Source organism: Portunus trituberculatus, chromosome 44, assembly GCF_017591435.1.
Source record: "Portunus trituberculatus isolate SZX2019 chromosome 44, ASM1759143v1, whole genome shotgun sequence".
Lineage (NCBI taxonomy): Eukaryota > Metazoa > Arthropoda > Malacostraca > Decapoda > Portunidae > Portunus > Portunus trituberculatus.
Genome location: NC_059298.1, coordinates 12621081 through 12638580, shown reverse-complemented (window position 1 = coordinate 12638580; position 17500 = coordinate 12621081). Strand labels below are relative to the sequence as shown.

Below are 17500 nucleotides of genomic sequence, written 5' to 3'. Positions count from 1 at the left end.
AAGGGCGGGGCTCTCAGCAACACGTGATCTTGCGTACCCTGTGCGTTCTTGCCCCTTTGTGTTGCTTAGCTGTATATAGTTATTTTAAATGGGTTTAAGTTGAACCCGAGTAAAAACTGGCTTTGTTAAGTGTAATCAATGCAGTCTGCCTAATGTGTTTGAGTTTGTTGTGTGTTTTTTTTTTATTCTCTCTCTCTCTCTCTCTCTCTCTCTCTCTCTCTCTCTCTCTCTCTCTCTCTCTCTCTCTCTCTCTCTCTCTCTCTCTCTCTCTCTCTCTCTCATGCTATACTTGCTTTCTCTTGTTATTTCACGGCTATTTGTCAGGTATTGCATTTGCAGTTTTATTTATATATTTATTTATCATTCTTGCATTTTCTTTCCCACCATTATAATGTATTGCCTATTTATTACAAGCTCTTCTCTTTACATTTCCTTATACAGTCCCCTATACATTTTTAACCCCTTCAGTAATGGGACACATTTAAACCTTGAGATTTGAGTACGAGTAGACCATTTTATTGACATTAGGAAGGGTCTATGGAGGTCAGAAGATTAATGGGCACAGTCTTCACTATTTTAATCCATAGCATGAATTTCTCAAGATGTATAAAATCACCAAATAGTAAGCAGAATGAATATAGAAACACATCTTGGCACTGAAGGGGTTAACATTATAACATCTCGCCCCTTTTCTCTCTAACTCTAGTACATATTTCACATTACCTTGCTAGTGACTCTCGAGTCTTGATAGTATTATTTCCCTTAAGTATTTATTTTCATTACCTTCATCTTCCGCAATGACACATGCTTCAAGTTTGGTCGATATTTTTTTCTAATTTGATGGTAATAAACAGTTCTATGCCACGTTTATGTCTAACAAGAACTGTGATGTATTTTTGGTGATAAGCTATCGTTTATCATCACTTGATCCCAAGATCACGTCCTTTACATGCTTGATTTCTTTTTATCTTCTTCCATCCTGTATTATCGTCTTGCCTCTATTTCTTTCCTATCTTCAGCAGGAACACAACACTTCTAATTCCTATCTTGACCACTTTCACTTCTTTCGGCTGTGTTTTATCGATGAGTGAATGCGACCTTTACTATTTTGCTTATCAGTGTTTTATACATCCTTGCAATGATATTGTTTATATATTTTCTGGTGATAAGTTATCGACTGTAGCTATCACCACCACCAAGTAGTTTTCTTCCATTTTCTTCTATATTTTGATTTCATTCATCATTTTAATTAATTCGACTTTCGATCACTTTCATTACTGGAGTGTGATTCTTTCCACTTACGGTTATTCTTACTCTGAAGTGGGTTCATTTTGACAAATGACTTCACCTTCGTGACATTACATCTCATTAAACTTTTATCACATTCCCCAGTCTCAGTGAAGGATGCTTGACTTAAATTTCTTTAATCTCAGTATAGTAGTTCTCCCCACTTTGCTTTTATCAATTGTTCACCTATCCATCACTATGGATGACGTGGTGAAATCAGAAATAAATAAAAATGTACACTTCTCTATTGACTCAACATGTTTGGTTTCGTGCCAATTTCTTCTAACATAATTTTCTTTAGGTACATATAAGTTTCAGTGTAGCGTGTCTTTTTAATGCAGCAATATCTTGATGCATAGGCTCATTTGATGAAAAAAAAAAAATAAATAAAAACCAGCATGCCATAGCAACCAACAGAATAACAGTATTTAATGATCCTCAACAAATAAGAAAGTCAACCATTCAAACTTCAGAGAAAATTTTGTTTTTTAAAGAGAAACTAGTCTATAGTTGACAGAACAGGATTAGAAGGTTGATTAAGGTTCACGCTGTTCATGTTTACCTACTAATAAAGATTTTCCCATTACTTGGTCTTCAAATGACGGATAAGATGAGATTGTGCAGTCACAGCTAGAAGTCTGTTAACGTCCCATAATCTGTTTACGTCAGGTTTAGCGTTTTTATTTAATATTGCCAAGTTTTCTGATCTACTAAAGCCCTCCTTGTAAAACTTGACAACTGAGATTCTAAAAAAAAGACCTTGGGACCCGTGATTGAGAGAGAGAGAGAGAGAGAGAGAGAGAGAGAGAGAGAGAGAGAGAGAGAGAGAGAGAGAAGGGGAAAACACAATAAAAGTCAATATGAAAGGTACACATAATTATTCTAGTAATATCAGTAAAAAATAATGGGTATCGCTCACATTCAGTTCTCATTACCAGTAGTATATGTGTATGTGTGTTTGGAGTGGAGCAGAGGGCCATTCTATCGCTTATTTCGTACAGCTTTCTTACCAAAGGTGCTCTAGTCCAACTTCTCCTCTCAGAAGAGTTTTATACAGTCTGTTGGTAAAGGTTTTGTGTGAGGAGAGGCATTTTGGGTCATGTGTGTATAGTAATTCTTAGTAGTTGAGTTAATACATACCACTCATTTCCATTAATACTGCTTAGAATCAATCAATTGCCAGATTTCATAAGGCGAAAGTAAAAAGTTCAGAGGAATTAATGAGATCTCAGTAGGCCTTTTTATTTAATTGTTTTTGTTGCCATGGCCAGTTTTTTCTTCTTGCATGCACACACACACACACACACACACACACACACACACACACACACACACACACACACACACACACACACACACACACACACACAAATGTGCGCAGTGTTAGCGGAAGACCTGGCATGATATTAACCCTTATACTTCCAGGGCCGCCGTGGTGGCTTGTCTAGTAGACTGCCATGCAGAGAAGCCGGGCGGCTCTGACATAACTTTTCGTCTTCGTACGCAGTCAGTCATTAAGTCGTATTAACAATGATAGTAATAGTAGTAATAGCAATAGTAGTAGTAGTGTCGTGATCTGAGCTGTTGCACGACGTTGCACAAAGTCTCTAGCTACTGGTTACAAAAAGCCAAAAGTTTTTTCTACCTTTAATTAATAAAGATAATATTATACATAAGATGTTCGATACGGCGCCGGCAAATGACAATCACAACTCCTTCTTTCACCTTCTCTACTGCAATTCATTACAATTTCTCTTACAGCCATACATAAGAATTACTTTGATCTCATATACGAATGCAACAACGTAACTCGTCACTGAACATACATAATTGTTTCATGTGCAATAATTCAAACGTTCTCTCTTCATCTTTCAATATCTGAACACTGTGCTTTATTTATCCGTAAATCTCATATGCAGTAAGTACAATATTCTCCTTTTCAACCAATTACCCATATATGAAAATTACTTTTACTTGGTACCTGAATAAAAGCAATCAACGCAACACGCCACTAAATATCTTACCATACACATATAGTTACCTTACTCCGTTCGCGAAAATGACAACGTAACACACCACCGAATATAATGACAAATCTTGATATATCCACGCAAGTAATTTCACTCAACAAGTGTCATATGGAACAAACCCACTTTCATTTAGTAACAATACATAAGAACTACTTTAACTTCGTACAAGAATACACACAAGTAACTTATCCGTCAGAGCAACACCATAGTCTTTACTCGTAACACGGGAATGTAAGTATATCACGGCGTCATATTGATACAAGTACATACACATAAACACATATACTAAAATAATATCGAAACATCCTATCATGGTTCCTCCTCCCATCTAATGTACCTCAAAAGACTGCATTGCAACTCATAGCTCCACTTACTGTTTATATGAAGTACGAAACGTTCATGCCGCCCTCAGCTATGCAGCCGAGCCACGGTTGTCCTCTCTGCTTCCGCTCTCGTCTCTCTCTGCCTCATGTCTCTACAATTTCTCTTCAGGAACTTCTGTTGGCGTGTCTTGACCTACACAACACGCCCCTCAAATGTACAGTTCACAAATCAAGTACAAACTCACGTGACCCCACGTGTGTGGTATCAACAATATCTAAGAACAACATCACAGGATGTTTACCTGACCTGGGGTGGCCTGGGTCATTAACTGTTTCCTTTTCACTATCTTTCCCCTTCTAATCCCTTTTATGGCTGTGTGCAACAACACACAGCATACTGGCAAACTATCATACATCAATGTTTTCTTTTATTTCTTGTGTCTTCATGCGTATTTCAATTATGATATGGGCATCCGACAGTAGCAGCAGCAGCAGCAGCAGTAGTAGTAGTAGTAGTAGTAGTAGTAGTAGTAGTAGTAGTAGTAGTAGTAGTAGTAGTAGTAGTAGTAGTAGTAGCAGCAGCAGCAGCAGCAGCAGCAGCAGCAGCAGCAGCAGCAGTAGTAGTAGTAGTAGTAGTAGTAGTAGTAGTAGTAGTAGTAGTAGCAGCTGTTGTTGTTGTTGTTGTTGTTGTTCTTGTTGTAGTAGTAGTAGTAGTAGTAGTAGTAGTAGTAGTAGTAGTAGTAGTAGCAGCAGCAGCAGCAGCAGCAGCATAAAAACAAAACATTTTATCTTACCCTCTTCATGCCTTCCTTTTTTCCCTATAATTACAAAATGTTGAGGTTAAAAAGATAAAAAAGAAAAGAAAAAAAATCAAGGACAAGAAAATCATAACATAAAGTAGATCAACATGTGGCAGTTCTTGTATTCATGTTTACTTACGTCCACTCATCCTCCCTATCCAGAAATCTACTTGATCTAAAGTCCGCTATGAAATAGGTAGCCGCCAATGCATTACTGGCTCTATCCAGGCATCTAGGAACATGTGCATCATGATATTCACGGGCAACAGACGTGGAAGGCACACACTCCTTATATTATACTAAGCTATGCAAAACTGCTTTGTCTTGTTTCACTGATCACCTTAATTTTCCACAGTTTTCAAACACCCTCGTTTTTTCACTTGCAATCGATGATTTTCTATTCGGATCAAAATCTAAATGAAGATCGAAAAAAGTTTCGGACAAAATTTGTTGAGGGCCGTGACGGCCTTGGGCGCCACACTGGGGGAGAAGGTGGCTGTCGGGTCCGGCCTGGGGCCCAAGGCAGGGAACTGGCAGCAGGTCCTTTTATTCCTTTGCGGCCTCAAGCTTTAGTGATAATCATCCACTTGCAGTGCCTCATACTAGGCAAGGAGTTGCCATAAGCAAGGGATCAATGTCTACCATTCACCAGATGTTGACCAGAGGGGAGTCCTTATAGGGAAATAAGAGCTCCTTCCATAGAGTCTGGTGGAGGGTGTCTCTTGATTGTGGTAGCACTGGGCTGAATAAATCGCCATGAACGAGGGCACGCTGTGCACCATGCACTAGACACTGGCAGTACGAGGGGAGTCCTTTAGAGGTGAGAGGGCTCACTTCATGCCAGTGGCTGGGGCGTAGTGTGTGGCACGCTGTGCACCATGCACCAGACACTGGCAGGACGAGGGGTGTCCTTCAGGGGTGAGAGGACTCACTTCATGTCAGTGGCTGGGGTGTGGTGTGGCACGCTGTGCGCCATACACCAGACACTGGCAGTACGAGGGGTCCTTCAGGGGTGAAAGGGCTCCTTCATGTCAGTGGCTGGGGTGTGGTGTGTGGCACGCTGGGCGCCATACACCAGACACTGGCAGTACGAGGGGGTCCTTCAGGGGTGAAAGGGCCTCCTTCATGTCAGTGGCTGGGGTGTGGTGTGTGGCACGCTGGATGCCATACACCAGACACTGGCAGTACGAGGGGGGTCCTTCAGGGGTGAAAGGGCTCCCTTCATGCCAGTGGCTGGGGTGTGGTGTGTGGCACGCTGTACGTTATGCACCAGACATTGGCAGGACGAGGAGGGACCTCTACTGGTGAGAGGACTCACTTCATGACAGTGGCTGGGGCGTGGTGTGTGGTGGGTCATTGCTCATGGCGATCCGTGTGAGACGCGGCAAGGTTGCCTCGTCATTGCTCTCACACCCTCGGGACTGGGATGGACCCTTGGGGAGGAAGGGTTCAGCCCAGTACCAACCCAGGAAAATAGAATTCAAAGTTTCGTCATCGTTATCAACCGCTTCGTTATAGAGGAATCGCTTCGTGGAAAAACGCATCGTGGAAAATATTATAGTGGAAAATCGAATCGTAGAAAATATTATCGTGGAAAATCAAATCGTGGAAAATTTTATCGTGGAAAATATTATAGTGGAAAATCGAATCGTGGAAAATATTATCGAAGAGAATCGCATCGCGGAAAATATTATCGTGGAAAATCGAATCTTGGAAAATTTTATCGTGGAAAATATCATCGTGGAAAATATTATCGAGAAGAATCGCATCGCGGAAAATATTATCGTGGAAAATCGAATCTTGGAAAATTTTATCGTGGAAAATATCATCGTGGAAAATATTATCGTGGAAAATATTATCGAGGAGAATCGCATCGCGGAAAATATTATCGTGGAAAATCGAATCTTGGAAAAACGCATCGTGAAAAATAAAATCGTCGAAAATCGTAACGCGGAAAATCGTGAGGTTGTTTATTTATTTATTTATTTACTTATCTATTTATCATATACTTTATAATATATATGTACTGTACCATGGTGTGATTTGTACTTCTCGATATCATTTTTTTCATTTATAATTCAGGGACGGACAAGGCCCTTGTACAGAGTAAAAAGTTGTAGGGGCGAGAAAAACTGGCGGAGACGCCTCAGAACGCCTAACTTCATAGAAGCTGTTTTAGCAAGAGATAAGATGTGAAGTTTCCAGTTAAGATATTGAGTAAAGGACAGACCGAGGATATTCAGTGTGGAAGAGGGAGACAGTTGAGTGTCATTGAAGAAGAGGGGATAGTTGTCTGGAAGGTTGTGTCGAGTTGATAGATGGAGGAATTGAGTTTTTGAAGCATTGAAAACTACTAGATTTTCTGTGCCCCAATCGGAAATCCTAGAAAGATCGGAAGTCAGGCGTTCTGTGGCGTCCCTGCGTGATCTGCTGATCTATTTTTGTGTGACTGATTGTGTGGTGTCTACTCTGCTGCCCTCTACAGAGATTATAGGTAAAGCATTCATGATAAACGTGAAATAATTCTAGATATATTTGACGTAAATCAGTGTAATCAATAAACAGAAAATAAGTATATAGGTAAATAGATTACAAGAAAATGTACGTTGTGGAGAACCTTGCCTTTCTGACCTTTATCTGTAACATGAAAAGCTACCAGTTAAGGTGAGGTGTGTCAGGTGATGACCACCACGACAAAACCCTGGCCTCCACAGACCACAACTAACCTAACCTAACCATTCATCACAAACCTGGGCATTTCCATGGACAGAAACTATACCCTCCCCCTTCATCTTCCCCGTTCCCACCCCTCTTCCTATGTCCCCCGGCCCCCCTGTCATCCCGTCCCACATGTCAGTACCGTGGTTTGATCTGAAAAATATTCAGCACAGGGTTATGAACAAACTTTTATCCGGACGTGGGTTTACCATGCACATGACACGCGTATAATTGATGGGCGCCAGGCAATGCAGTGGTGTGTCAGCGTGCACAGGAGTGGAAACTGTATTACGCATTGATTAGAATTTAGATTGTGTTTATCTCTTTGAGAGAGCCGTTTGTGTTGTTTGTTAGTACGTGTATAGTAAATGTATTAGGTGTAAGTACATGAATGGTTAGAGCTGAGTTAATTAACCTGCTGCACTCACTTCGATTGTATACGTATTGCATTTTTTGCTTTACCTTGCTTTCTCTAACGAAAATCTCAGTAAAGGGGAAAACTATGTATTGTGTATTTATCTATTTTTAACCTTTAAGTATAAAGACACAGGCAAGGCGAGAGCAACGAAGCCCTCCAGAGTTCTTATTAAAGAGGGAGCTTACTGAGTTCCTTATAAATGATTTGTTGTTTAATAATTTTTCCAGACAACATAAAGAAAGAATATAATTAAAAAGAATTCCTTGTGAAAGTAAATGTTCCCAAGGCACTTCCATTCAACTAATGGAAGTTCGTCAGTTAATATTGATAATAGCTTGATTGATAGCGGTGAGAGTGCAACGGACAGTAACATTTCAGGAAGCTGTATTAAACTCTTGTGAGCAGATGTGTGTTGCAGTATATATGAACGCTTCAAGTGCAGATATCCTCGATCACTTTGATTTGCACTCACTATGAAAAGCTTCCTGAAAGGATAGAAATATTTATGTTCAATCCACAACAATACTGAGCTATTTCATTGTACTTATTTGTGCTTCGTTCCAAAAGACATACACTGATCCAAAACTGTAAATACTAGGGTCCATATCAAAGTGCTAATATTCTCTCTCTCTCTCTCTCTCTCTCTCTCTCTCTCTCTCTCTCTCTCTCTCTCTCTCTCTCTCTCTCTCTCTCTCTCTCTCTCTCTCTCTCTCTCTCTCTCTCTCATTGACTTAGCCGTGAGGAAGGGAAGTGATGGCTGGTGTGCGGGGCGGGAGTGCCGGGCTGTGATGATGTGGAGTGATTCATCGGGGGAGTGACGCCTGATGATGATGATGATGATGATGAAGATGATGCTAATGATAATAAATGTTGATATTAATGTAACTTTACCTAATCTGACCTAACCTGACGTTATCTGCATATATTAAGGTCACCAAATGTAACCTAACGTCACTTATACCTAACCAAACCTAACTTACCATGTTCAACTAAAAACAAGATCACACACACACACACACACACACACACACACACACACACACACACACACACACACACACACACACACACACACACACACACACACACACGATCACCATTCAGGTTCTCGTATAGTATAGTATAGTACATCCTTAGGCCACTTGCTATACTCTCTCACCATTTATCTTCCTTCCTCTACCCTACCCACTTTCTCTCTCTCTCTCTCTCTCTCTCTCTCTCTCTCTCTCTCTCTCTCTCTCTCTCTCTCTCTCTCTCTCTCTCTCTCTCTCTCTCTCTCTCTCTCTCTCTCACCCTGCTCCTCTCTACTCATCTATTCTCCGTGTACCACTCATCCCCTCCTTGCTACTTGCTTTTATTGAGTCTTGAGCGTCGCCTTTGTTGTGGAGGATCTTAAACCGCCCCTCTTGTCCTCTCGACCTCCCTCACCTCTTCTGTGCCAGACTAGGTATCAAAGTAGCGAGAAGGGAAGGAAGGAGGAAGATGGGACATAGAAGGAGGGTGGAGGGGTAGACTTTTTTTTCTCTCTCTCTCTGCTCCTTCAGTTTACCTTCCTCCGTTTCCGGATTGCGTCACAGAGGAGGATTACCTAAGTGGTAATGCCGATGTGTTGCGCCTTGGTGTGTGTGTGTGTGTGTGTGTGTGTGTGTGTGTGTGTGTGTGTGTGTGTGTGTCTCACTGTTTGATCTGCTGCAGTCTCTGACGAGACAGCCAGACATTACCCTACGGAGCGAGCTCAGAGCTCATTATTTCCGATCTTCGGATAGGCCTGAGACCAGGCACACACCACACACCGGGACAACAAGGTCACAACTCCTCGATTTACATCCCGTACCTACTCACTGCTAGGTGAACAGGGACTACACGTGAAAGGAGACACACCCAAATATCTCCACCCTGCCGGGAAATCGAACTCCGGTCCTCTGGCTTGTGAAGCCAGAGGATGGGATAAAGGAAAGCTATAGTTTAAAAGAAGAAGAAGAAGAAGGGGAGAGAAGAAGAAGAAGAAGAAGAAGAAGAAGAAGAAGAAGAAGAGAGAGAGAGAGAGAGAGAGAGAGAGAGAGAGAGAGAGAGAGAGAGAGAGAGATCACATGGAAGAAGAGAATTGTAAGAATTAATCGAATAATTCTCTCTCTCTCTCTCTCTCTCTCTCTCTCTCTCTCTCTCTCTCTCTCTCTCTCTCTCTCTCTCTCTCTCTCTCTCTCTCTCTCTCTCTCTCTCTCTCGATAGGAAACCTTCGTCAAGAACTACCTCCATTAGTGGCTGAAGGAATTCCCATTATATTTTTACGCTGGGTAGTTCTTTTGAGTCCTAGCCAGCGCCTCATCCGGACCTCGAGACAGTCCTCCTCCTCCTCCTCCTCCTCCTCCTCCTCCTCCTCCTCCTCCTCCTCCTCCTCGTCTCCATCTTCCTCCCGCCCTCGTATTCGTAACCAGCACCAATTCTTTATCCTCGTCATTCTTTTTCCATCGTATTGTATCAGAAAACGAGCCAATTTCCTCCTCCTAAGTATCTTCCTTGTGTCTTCCTTTTTTTTTCTGGTATTCATCATTAACACCAATTCTTATTATACTCTTTTTTTTTCTACTATGTTCTATTTGTAGGGGAATCTCCATCTTTCTATTAGTAGTTGCTCCGTATTTTTTCTTATTCTTTTTGGAGGAGGAGGAGGAGGAGGAGGAGGAGGAGGAGGAGGAGGAGGAGGAGGAAAAGGACGTAAAGAAAGAGGAAAAAACGTTGAGGTTAAAATATAAAGAGGATGAAGAACAATTACATAAACTTAGAGAGAGAGAGAGAGAGAGAGAGAGAGAGAGAGAGAGAGAGAGAGAGAGAGAGAGAGAGATCAGAGGAGGAAGATAAAGATGAAGATGAATAATAGTAATGATGATAATAAGAAAAAAGGATAAAAAAGAAATATGATAAGGACAATGGTATGGAAAATGAGTGAGAAGAAGGAGGAGGAGGAGGAGGAGGAGGAGGAGGAGGAGGAGGAGGAGGAGAAGGAGAAGAAGAAAGAACAATAAGAGGGAGACAAGAATATAACAAATAGAATAAATGGATTAAAAGAACACAATACACTGGAAACAAAGGAAGAATGGAAGACAGAGAAAGACAAAGAAGAAGAAGAAGAAGAAGAAGAAGAAGAAGAAGAAGAAGAGGAATGGAGAGAGGGAGAGACGGACAGAGGGAAAAAAAATCAGAGAAGGAGAGAAAGTAAGGGAAAGTGAACACAGAAATAGGAGTCTGTGGAGGAGGAGGAGGAGGAGGAGGAGGAGGAGGAGGAGGAGGTAAGAGGTGTTTGAGAAGAAAGCGTCCATTTGTTAAACCATGAAACTGAAGAGAAAAGACAGGAGGGACATTTTCCAGTTAGAGAGAGAGAGAGAGAGAGAGAGAGAGAGAGAGAGAGAGAGAGAGAGAGAGAGAGCTCCTTACGTAAAGTCCAATCACAGCACGATACACACAGGGAAACAAACATGATTGGCTGGGAAGGATGATGAATAATGATAAATGTTTGTTGTATAACGGTGTATTTTTTTGGGGGGGAGTTTTTATCATTCTCTCTCTCTCTCTCTCTCTCTCTCTCTCTCTCTCTCTCTCTCTCTCTCTCTCTCTCTCTCTCTCTCTCTCTCTCTCTCTCTCTCTCTAAGTTGACTCTTAATTCTTTAAGGATTATGTTAGTATCCACATGGAGGAGGAGAAGAAAGAAGGAGAAGAATAAATAGAAGAAGAAGAAGAAGAAGAAGAAGAAGAAGAAGAAAAAAAAAGAGGAAGAAGAAGAAGAAGAAGAGGAAGGAGAAGAAGAAAAGCAGACGAAGAAAATGAGCAAGAGAGAGAGAGATCAGCTAAAGGCGAAGGAGGAGGAGAAGAAGAAGAAGAAGAAGAAGAAGAAGAAGAAGAAGAAGAAGAAGAAGAAGACGAAGAAGAAGAAGAAAAAGAAAAAGAAGAAAAATAAAAGAAGGAGAAACAGTCAAAGGAGGAGAAGAAAGAGGAGAAGATGAAAAAGGAGAAGCAATGAAGGGATGAGCAGAAGAAGAAGAAGAAGAAGAAGAAGAAGAAGAAGAAGAAGAAGAAGAAGAAGAAGAAAAAGAAACAGAAGAAGAAATAAGGAGGAGAAGTCAGTAAAAAAAGAAAAGAAGCTGTATAAGAAAAAGAAGAGAAGAGAGAAGAAAGAGAAAAACGAGAAGAAAAAAATAGAGGAATAAAAAAAAAACGAAATAGGAGGAGGAAGAAGAGGAAGAGGAGGAGGAGGAGGAGGAGGAGGAGGAGGAGGAGGAGGAGGAGGAGGAGGAGGAATGGAAATTTAAGTGCGAATTACTGGTGGTCTGACATTGGGCACAGTCGTCTCTCATGGCGCCTTTTGGGCTGAAAATTCAATTAGATCAGGATAATGGAAGACTGAACCCCGGGGAAATTCCTCCTGCCGCAGAACAAACGAGAGAGAGAGAGAGAGAGAGAGAGAGAGAGAGAGAGAGAGAGAGAGAGAGAGAGAGAGAGAGATAGGAAAAAAGTGATAAATGAAAACGAGTAAGAAGAGCTGAAAAAATGACTCGTTTATACAGATGATCAGAGAGAGAGAGAGAGAGAGAGAGAGAGAGAGAGAGAGAGAGAGAGAGAGAGAGAGAGAAACGTACTAAATAATTATTGTCTCGCCATGTTGATAATTAAAGAAATCTCCTGTACTGCGTTATATTATTTCTACGATAAGTGTATCACATAACTAATTGTTGTGGGAGGTTGTAGGATCACGTAGTAATTGTCAAGTCTATTGGTTAGCTACAGTCGATAATGGGAACATAGTGGTGGTGTAGGTGGTGGTGGTGTAGGTTGGTGGTGGTGGTTGTGGTGGTAAGCAGAGGAGAGCAAAACATTTCGTCACATAACAGAACAAGTGATGGTAGATATTGACTGAAGCTTTGCCTTTATGTCGATTTCACTGTCATTTGCTCGACAGCTTACTACACATATAAAAAAAGAAAGAGAAAAAGATGAGAATAAAAATAGATTATAAAAAGGTTCCTCTGGTCCTAAGACGGCCAATCAGAGCTCCATTTCTAGCAGCCAATCACGGCCTGTCATTTATCCTATTACCGTGGAGCTAATCACGTTGTCCCGTGCAGTGCTGGCCCTCACTGGTCCTCCCTGCTGGTGCTTACTTGCCGCCAGGTGTGCTTGCTTTTGCTCTTTCCTTGCTGTGTGGGGTCGAGGAGGTATTTTTTGCTACTTAACATATATAGTAGTAATTGACGAAGGAAATTTAACACTATCGGTTTTGTTATATTTGTCTTACACAATGAGCTTACAAAATAAGTATTATAAACAATCTCTTCATAAGCTAGTACTTTTCACCCATACTAGTCCTCGCCTTCTGTTCTGTGATGTATTGGTGTTTCCATCTTAATGTGGGATGAGACTCAGGACACAGAAATAAATGCACAAAAAAATTCAGGTGAAACTCTCATCTCATCCCCTTGTGTCTCTGAGTATCACTGCGTATACTCATGGCTCTTTGTTCTTATTAACAGTGATGTTTTTTGACTTTGGAAACATGATATATACAAGTGTTTCCATCTTCTCCTCATCCTCTGGTAATGTTATTGCAGCTTTGTTTATACTCATCGTTTTTTTGTTTTCGTTGAAGGTAGCATTTTGAATCAAGTTTGTTGTTGAAAACCTTGAGAGAGAGAAAAAAAAAAAAATAGATGGAGGCAGCCTGATCAGCAGTTTCTAACGAGCACCGTCCAAATAAGATTTATGGAGAGGCGGACTCATCATTTTTCACCTGGGAGGGAGTAAGATGGAGAGCAGGGCGCCAAGAGGCCAAGTCTTGAGGAGCGGAGCTGGGCCAACGCCATCGTTTTTTTTTGTTTTTTTCTACACTTTTTTTAAGTAATGTTTTCCCTCAGCCAACTCCCTATAGTTTAATCGATGTTTAAAGATGGAACGCATTTAGGATATTGATAAAATTTTCAAGCTCGACGTTAATTAGTTTAGTTTTTTCAATGTGGGATGAATGAGGTGCGGAGAGGCAGCGTATCTTGTGACGGCGGGGAGTCGAAGACCCTCACTGCACGGCTCAGGTTAATTCCCAGTTCACGGTCTCCCTGATTGGCCGGCGCGTGATGACAGGCTGACCTCGTTACCTGCATGGCCGTATTTATTATCAGATTTTTCCCTTGACACAACATGGACGCGTGACAGACGGCTTGTTCAGTGGGGAGTCCCTGCGTCGAGGGGTTAGGAAGGTTGGTGCTATATGGCGCATCAACATTGGGACCCTTTAGTGTGGCTCGGCAGGGGTCACCGATTGGATCAGGCAGCACGAGGAGTTAGTGACACTCTTGCCTCATTGTTGAGTGCCGCCGTATCTGCCTGAAATACCTCCCGGAAGAAACCTGATGGAATAATCATTGATATTTATTTAGCAGCATATGTTTAGTGAGCGTATGGTCTCTCTGCTCCACCACCACCACATACATGTACAGTTATTGTCGCTTCACACTTTAGTTCATTATGACAAAAAAAAAAAAAAAAAAAAAAAAAAAAAGCAGCATGCATTATTTCAGCCATGTGACTCATAAGCACGGCACTATCGCAGTGCCCTTAGGGAGGAGGCAGGAGCTGGGCTTGGCGCTCTGTTCCTTGTTCCCAGCTGACCTGACCGAAAATTAACTTTGCAGCACCTAACCCGTCACGACTTTAATTTGTGGCTGATTGGCTCAGTCGGTAGTGCAATTACAGGAGGCACAGGCGGTGTGACTCTGACGCGGCGAGGCTGCTTACTGTGAATTACTGCGCTCCTATAAATGTTCCCGGCACGTGCTGGCCAGAGAAATAATGCAATCATGCCCGGGAATCAGCCAAGGGGAGACTCGATACACTCCCTCAGAGAAGTCCTCGCTTTTTTGTTTTAGTTGCTACGATAGCTGTCAGGTTACTGAGATGAATAGTGTGTGTGTGTGTGTGTGTGTGTGTGTGTGTGTGTGTGTGTGTGTGTGTGTGTGTGTGTGTGTGTGTGTGTGTGTGTGTGTGTGTGTGTGTGTGTGTGTGTGTGTGTGTGTGTGTGTGTGTGTGTGTGTGTGTGTGTGTTTGTGTGTGTGACGAGCTCATATCAGAGGGTGAGTTAATGTCCATGCACTAAATTTACGCACATCAAAGCGGCAACCATCAGATCAGCACACTAACAAACTGTTTCACACAAAAACTCACCCTTTCGTTTTATATTCCACGGGATGATGGTGGAAGACTTATCTATCTGTGTAAGAATTGTATTAAACTGTGTTCGCAAACTCTAACCCACTGCTCAATGTTATGTATGTATTTTATATTCAGCCTGTGAGAATCTACGAAGAAAAAATGTATGCACTTCCTGGATTACAAAGCATGCTAGATGGCTGTTATCAGTACCTTTGTTTGAGACGTAACTTATTAACTTATCTTCCAGATAGACATTGACAGCGTTGTATCGCTAAGAGTCACATGAGGAAGTGGCAAGCTGGTGGAGGTGGAGTGGCCAAGCTTGGCACTGGTACAGTGGGCCAGTGCGGCATTGAGTCTCTGGCTTGTGTCTACACACCTGTACTACCGATACCTGCTGACCTCTGCCACGGCGACCACCATCACGCTGGTAAGTACATATAGAATTATTGTGTGTAAATGCACGTATACGTGTATACACGTATGCGTGTGTATTCAGTTAAAGAATCAATAATAGCTTAAGCATTCTGTACTGAGACGAGAAATAAATCGGTGTCGTGTGAAAGTTTCATATTTCATCTAATTATTTACCGTATCAATTTTAAAGGTAGCGTATAAGCATCCTGGTCTCTTAATCACCATAAATAGATTGAAAGGCCGTTTTTAAGCAGAAAGATCGCTAAAACGTCCAGCACAGGCGAAGGTGACAGACGGACGACTCACTGCGGAATGGCGGAGAGGGAATTAGTCTGCGGCGGGAAGTCCTTGGAACGGTCCGGCATTCACTGCTGCGTGAGAGAGATGCGGGGAGCGCTAATCAAATTTATTAGAGATTCTAATTACCAAGATTAGGAAACCCTGTGTACGGGTGTCTCGTGGAGCGCAGCGGGACGTGAGTGTGGTGCTGGGAGGTGCCAGAGGTCTGCCTGACCTGCAGCAGCGCGAGGCAGCTCTGCTTTAGATGCTCCCCTCCTCCCTCGAGCTGGCTGTGTTAGCTGGGCGTGCATCATGCCCCACACCACACACTGTGATGCTTAGAAGAGTCGGCATGTGTCTTCGCCAAGGAAAGAGTAGGAGGCTTCGTCTTTATTATCTTTCATCTGTTACAGTACTTTATCACGGTTTAGGTTATCAGTTCAAAAAAAATTATCATAGGTTAACATCTCAGCTTAAAGAATGGTTGAACAAATATGCTAAATCTAAACAGGAAGCTGGGCAGGAAGATGCTTTCACTAAATTTGAAGTCTTGACATCTGCTTCTGTTCTTTTACTGTATCATACATAAGTGTCCTGCCTTAAATATCATGGAAAAAGATAAATAGGAGGAAGGATGAGCCTTTAGTAATTTCAGCGATTTTACATCTTTTGGCCATGCTCATCAGATCTACCTCTGATTCCTTTTTCTCTATATTCATTGTTTTGTGTTTTTTGCAAGGTCTCTCTGTTTCATCCTTGTCGTGCTGTCCTCCTCACCGGCGACGTATCGAGTCTTCACCAGCGAGCCCTTGCTGTACTAAGCTATTTACGTGTTTTTGTGAGCTCCCTTGCACTGCTCCTCTTTAAAGCCGTTAATGGCAGCAAAAATTGATTTAATCCTTCAGACGTGTGGCAATGGGATTAACCAGCGGCAAATCCAAGCAAGCATTACCTCGTCATTGCCTCATGTCATCAGCGCTGGACTCGAGACGCGGGAGGTTTGGTTTGTTGCCTCTTCCACCCGTCAAGGCATAGACCTGTACTCAGAAATACTTCACTCTCTCGTTGCGACGATTAACTTGGTTCTCAAGACGGTTTTTCCTGTTAACAACGTGAAAATTTTGTCAATCTGTCATTAGAACTGTAAAAACATCATTAAAAACCAGCCTCACTCCGTATAGAGACTTATGAATTTAATGAAAATGCAGCTCGGAAGCGTTTCAAAGTATGGCCATCAGTGCGCAGTGGTGGTGGAAGTTGTTTATCATAATTAGAGTGTAGCCTGGAGGGTGTAATCATTAGATCCTGAACACAATGTAATCTAATCCTCGTGAGGGGTCCAGGAGCTCAGCAGCAGCAAAACAGCTCCTGATATATTATTTTCTGGCTTAGTCTTAATTATGAGGCTGCCTGTGTTGTGTGCGCCAGGAACTAAACTTTTCATTAGGCTTGGAATATCAGAGGATGCTTATGTAAATAGATAAAGCTTCACGACATAGGAGACATTTCTAGTGATATTACTCTTTAGCTAGTTAGTCTTATCAGAGTGTGCTAATATAACTCCTGACATAATGATTAGATAAAAAAACAAAACATGTAAGCGTCATGACAAAAGGGACAATTCAAGTGTTGTCTCTAGTAAGTGTTTGTTCTGGAGCTGCTTGTGTGCTGCCAGGTGGTTAGTTAGTAGATTGTGTGTCTATTGTTTATTGTCTATTGTTTATTGTTTTCAGGTGCGATATGATGTGGTGGTGTACGCTGAACTGTTTTTTTCTTTTCTTTTTTTCTGTTTGGAAGTCTCATGTTTGCGTACACACTTTTTGGCTACGTGATGCTGAAGATGTTGATTTGTTCTTGACTCTTCCTTTTACTGATATCGAGAAACTTTACTCACTAAATTTAGAGACTTTGATTTACTTGGATTATTTTTCTTTATCAATCTGCAGAAATTTTTTGAGTATTCATTTTGTGTAAACTTTATCTTAATTCACGTGCAGACTTCTTTGTTAATTGAGGGAGATTCTTTCGTTCCAT

The 17500-nt window shown here is 41.8% G+C and overlaps 1 long non-coding RNA gene across 1 annotated transcript in view; it reads left to right on the top strand.

Moving 5' to 3' along the window:
• Positions 1–17500, top strand: part of LOC123518799 — a 57452-nt gene that overhangs the window by 27534 nt on the left and 12418 nt on the right. The window contains exon 2 of the long non-coding RNA XR_006678879.1: positions 15018–15200. This is a non-coding gene — a long non-coding RNA (uncharacterized LOC123518799). The remainder of the gene's footprint in view (positions 1–15017; positions 15201–17500) is intronic.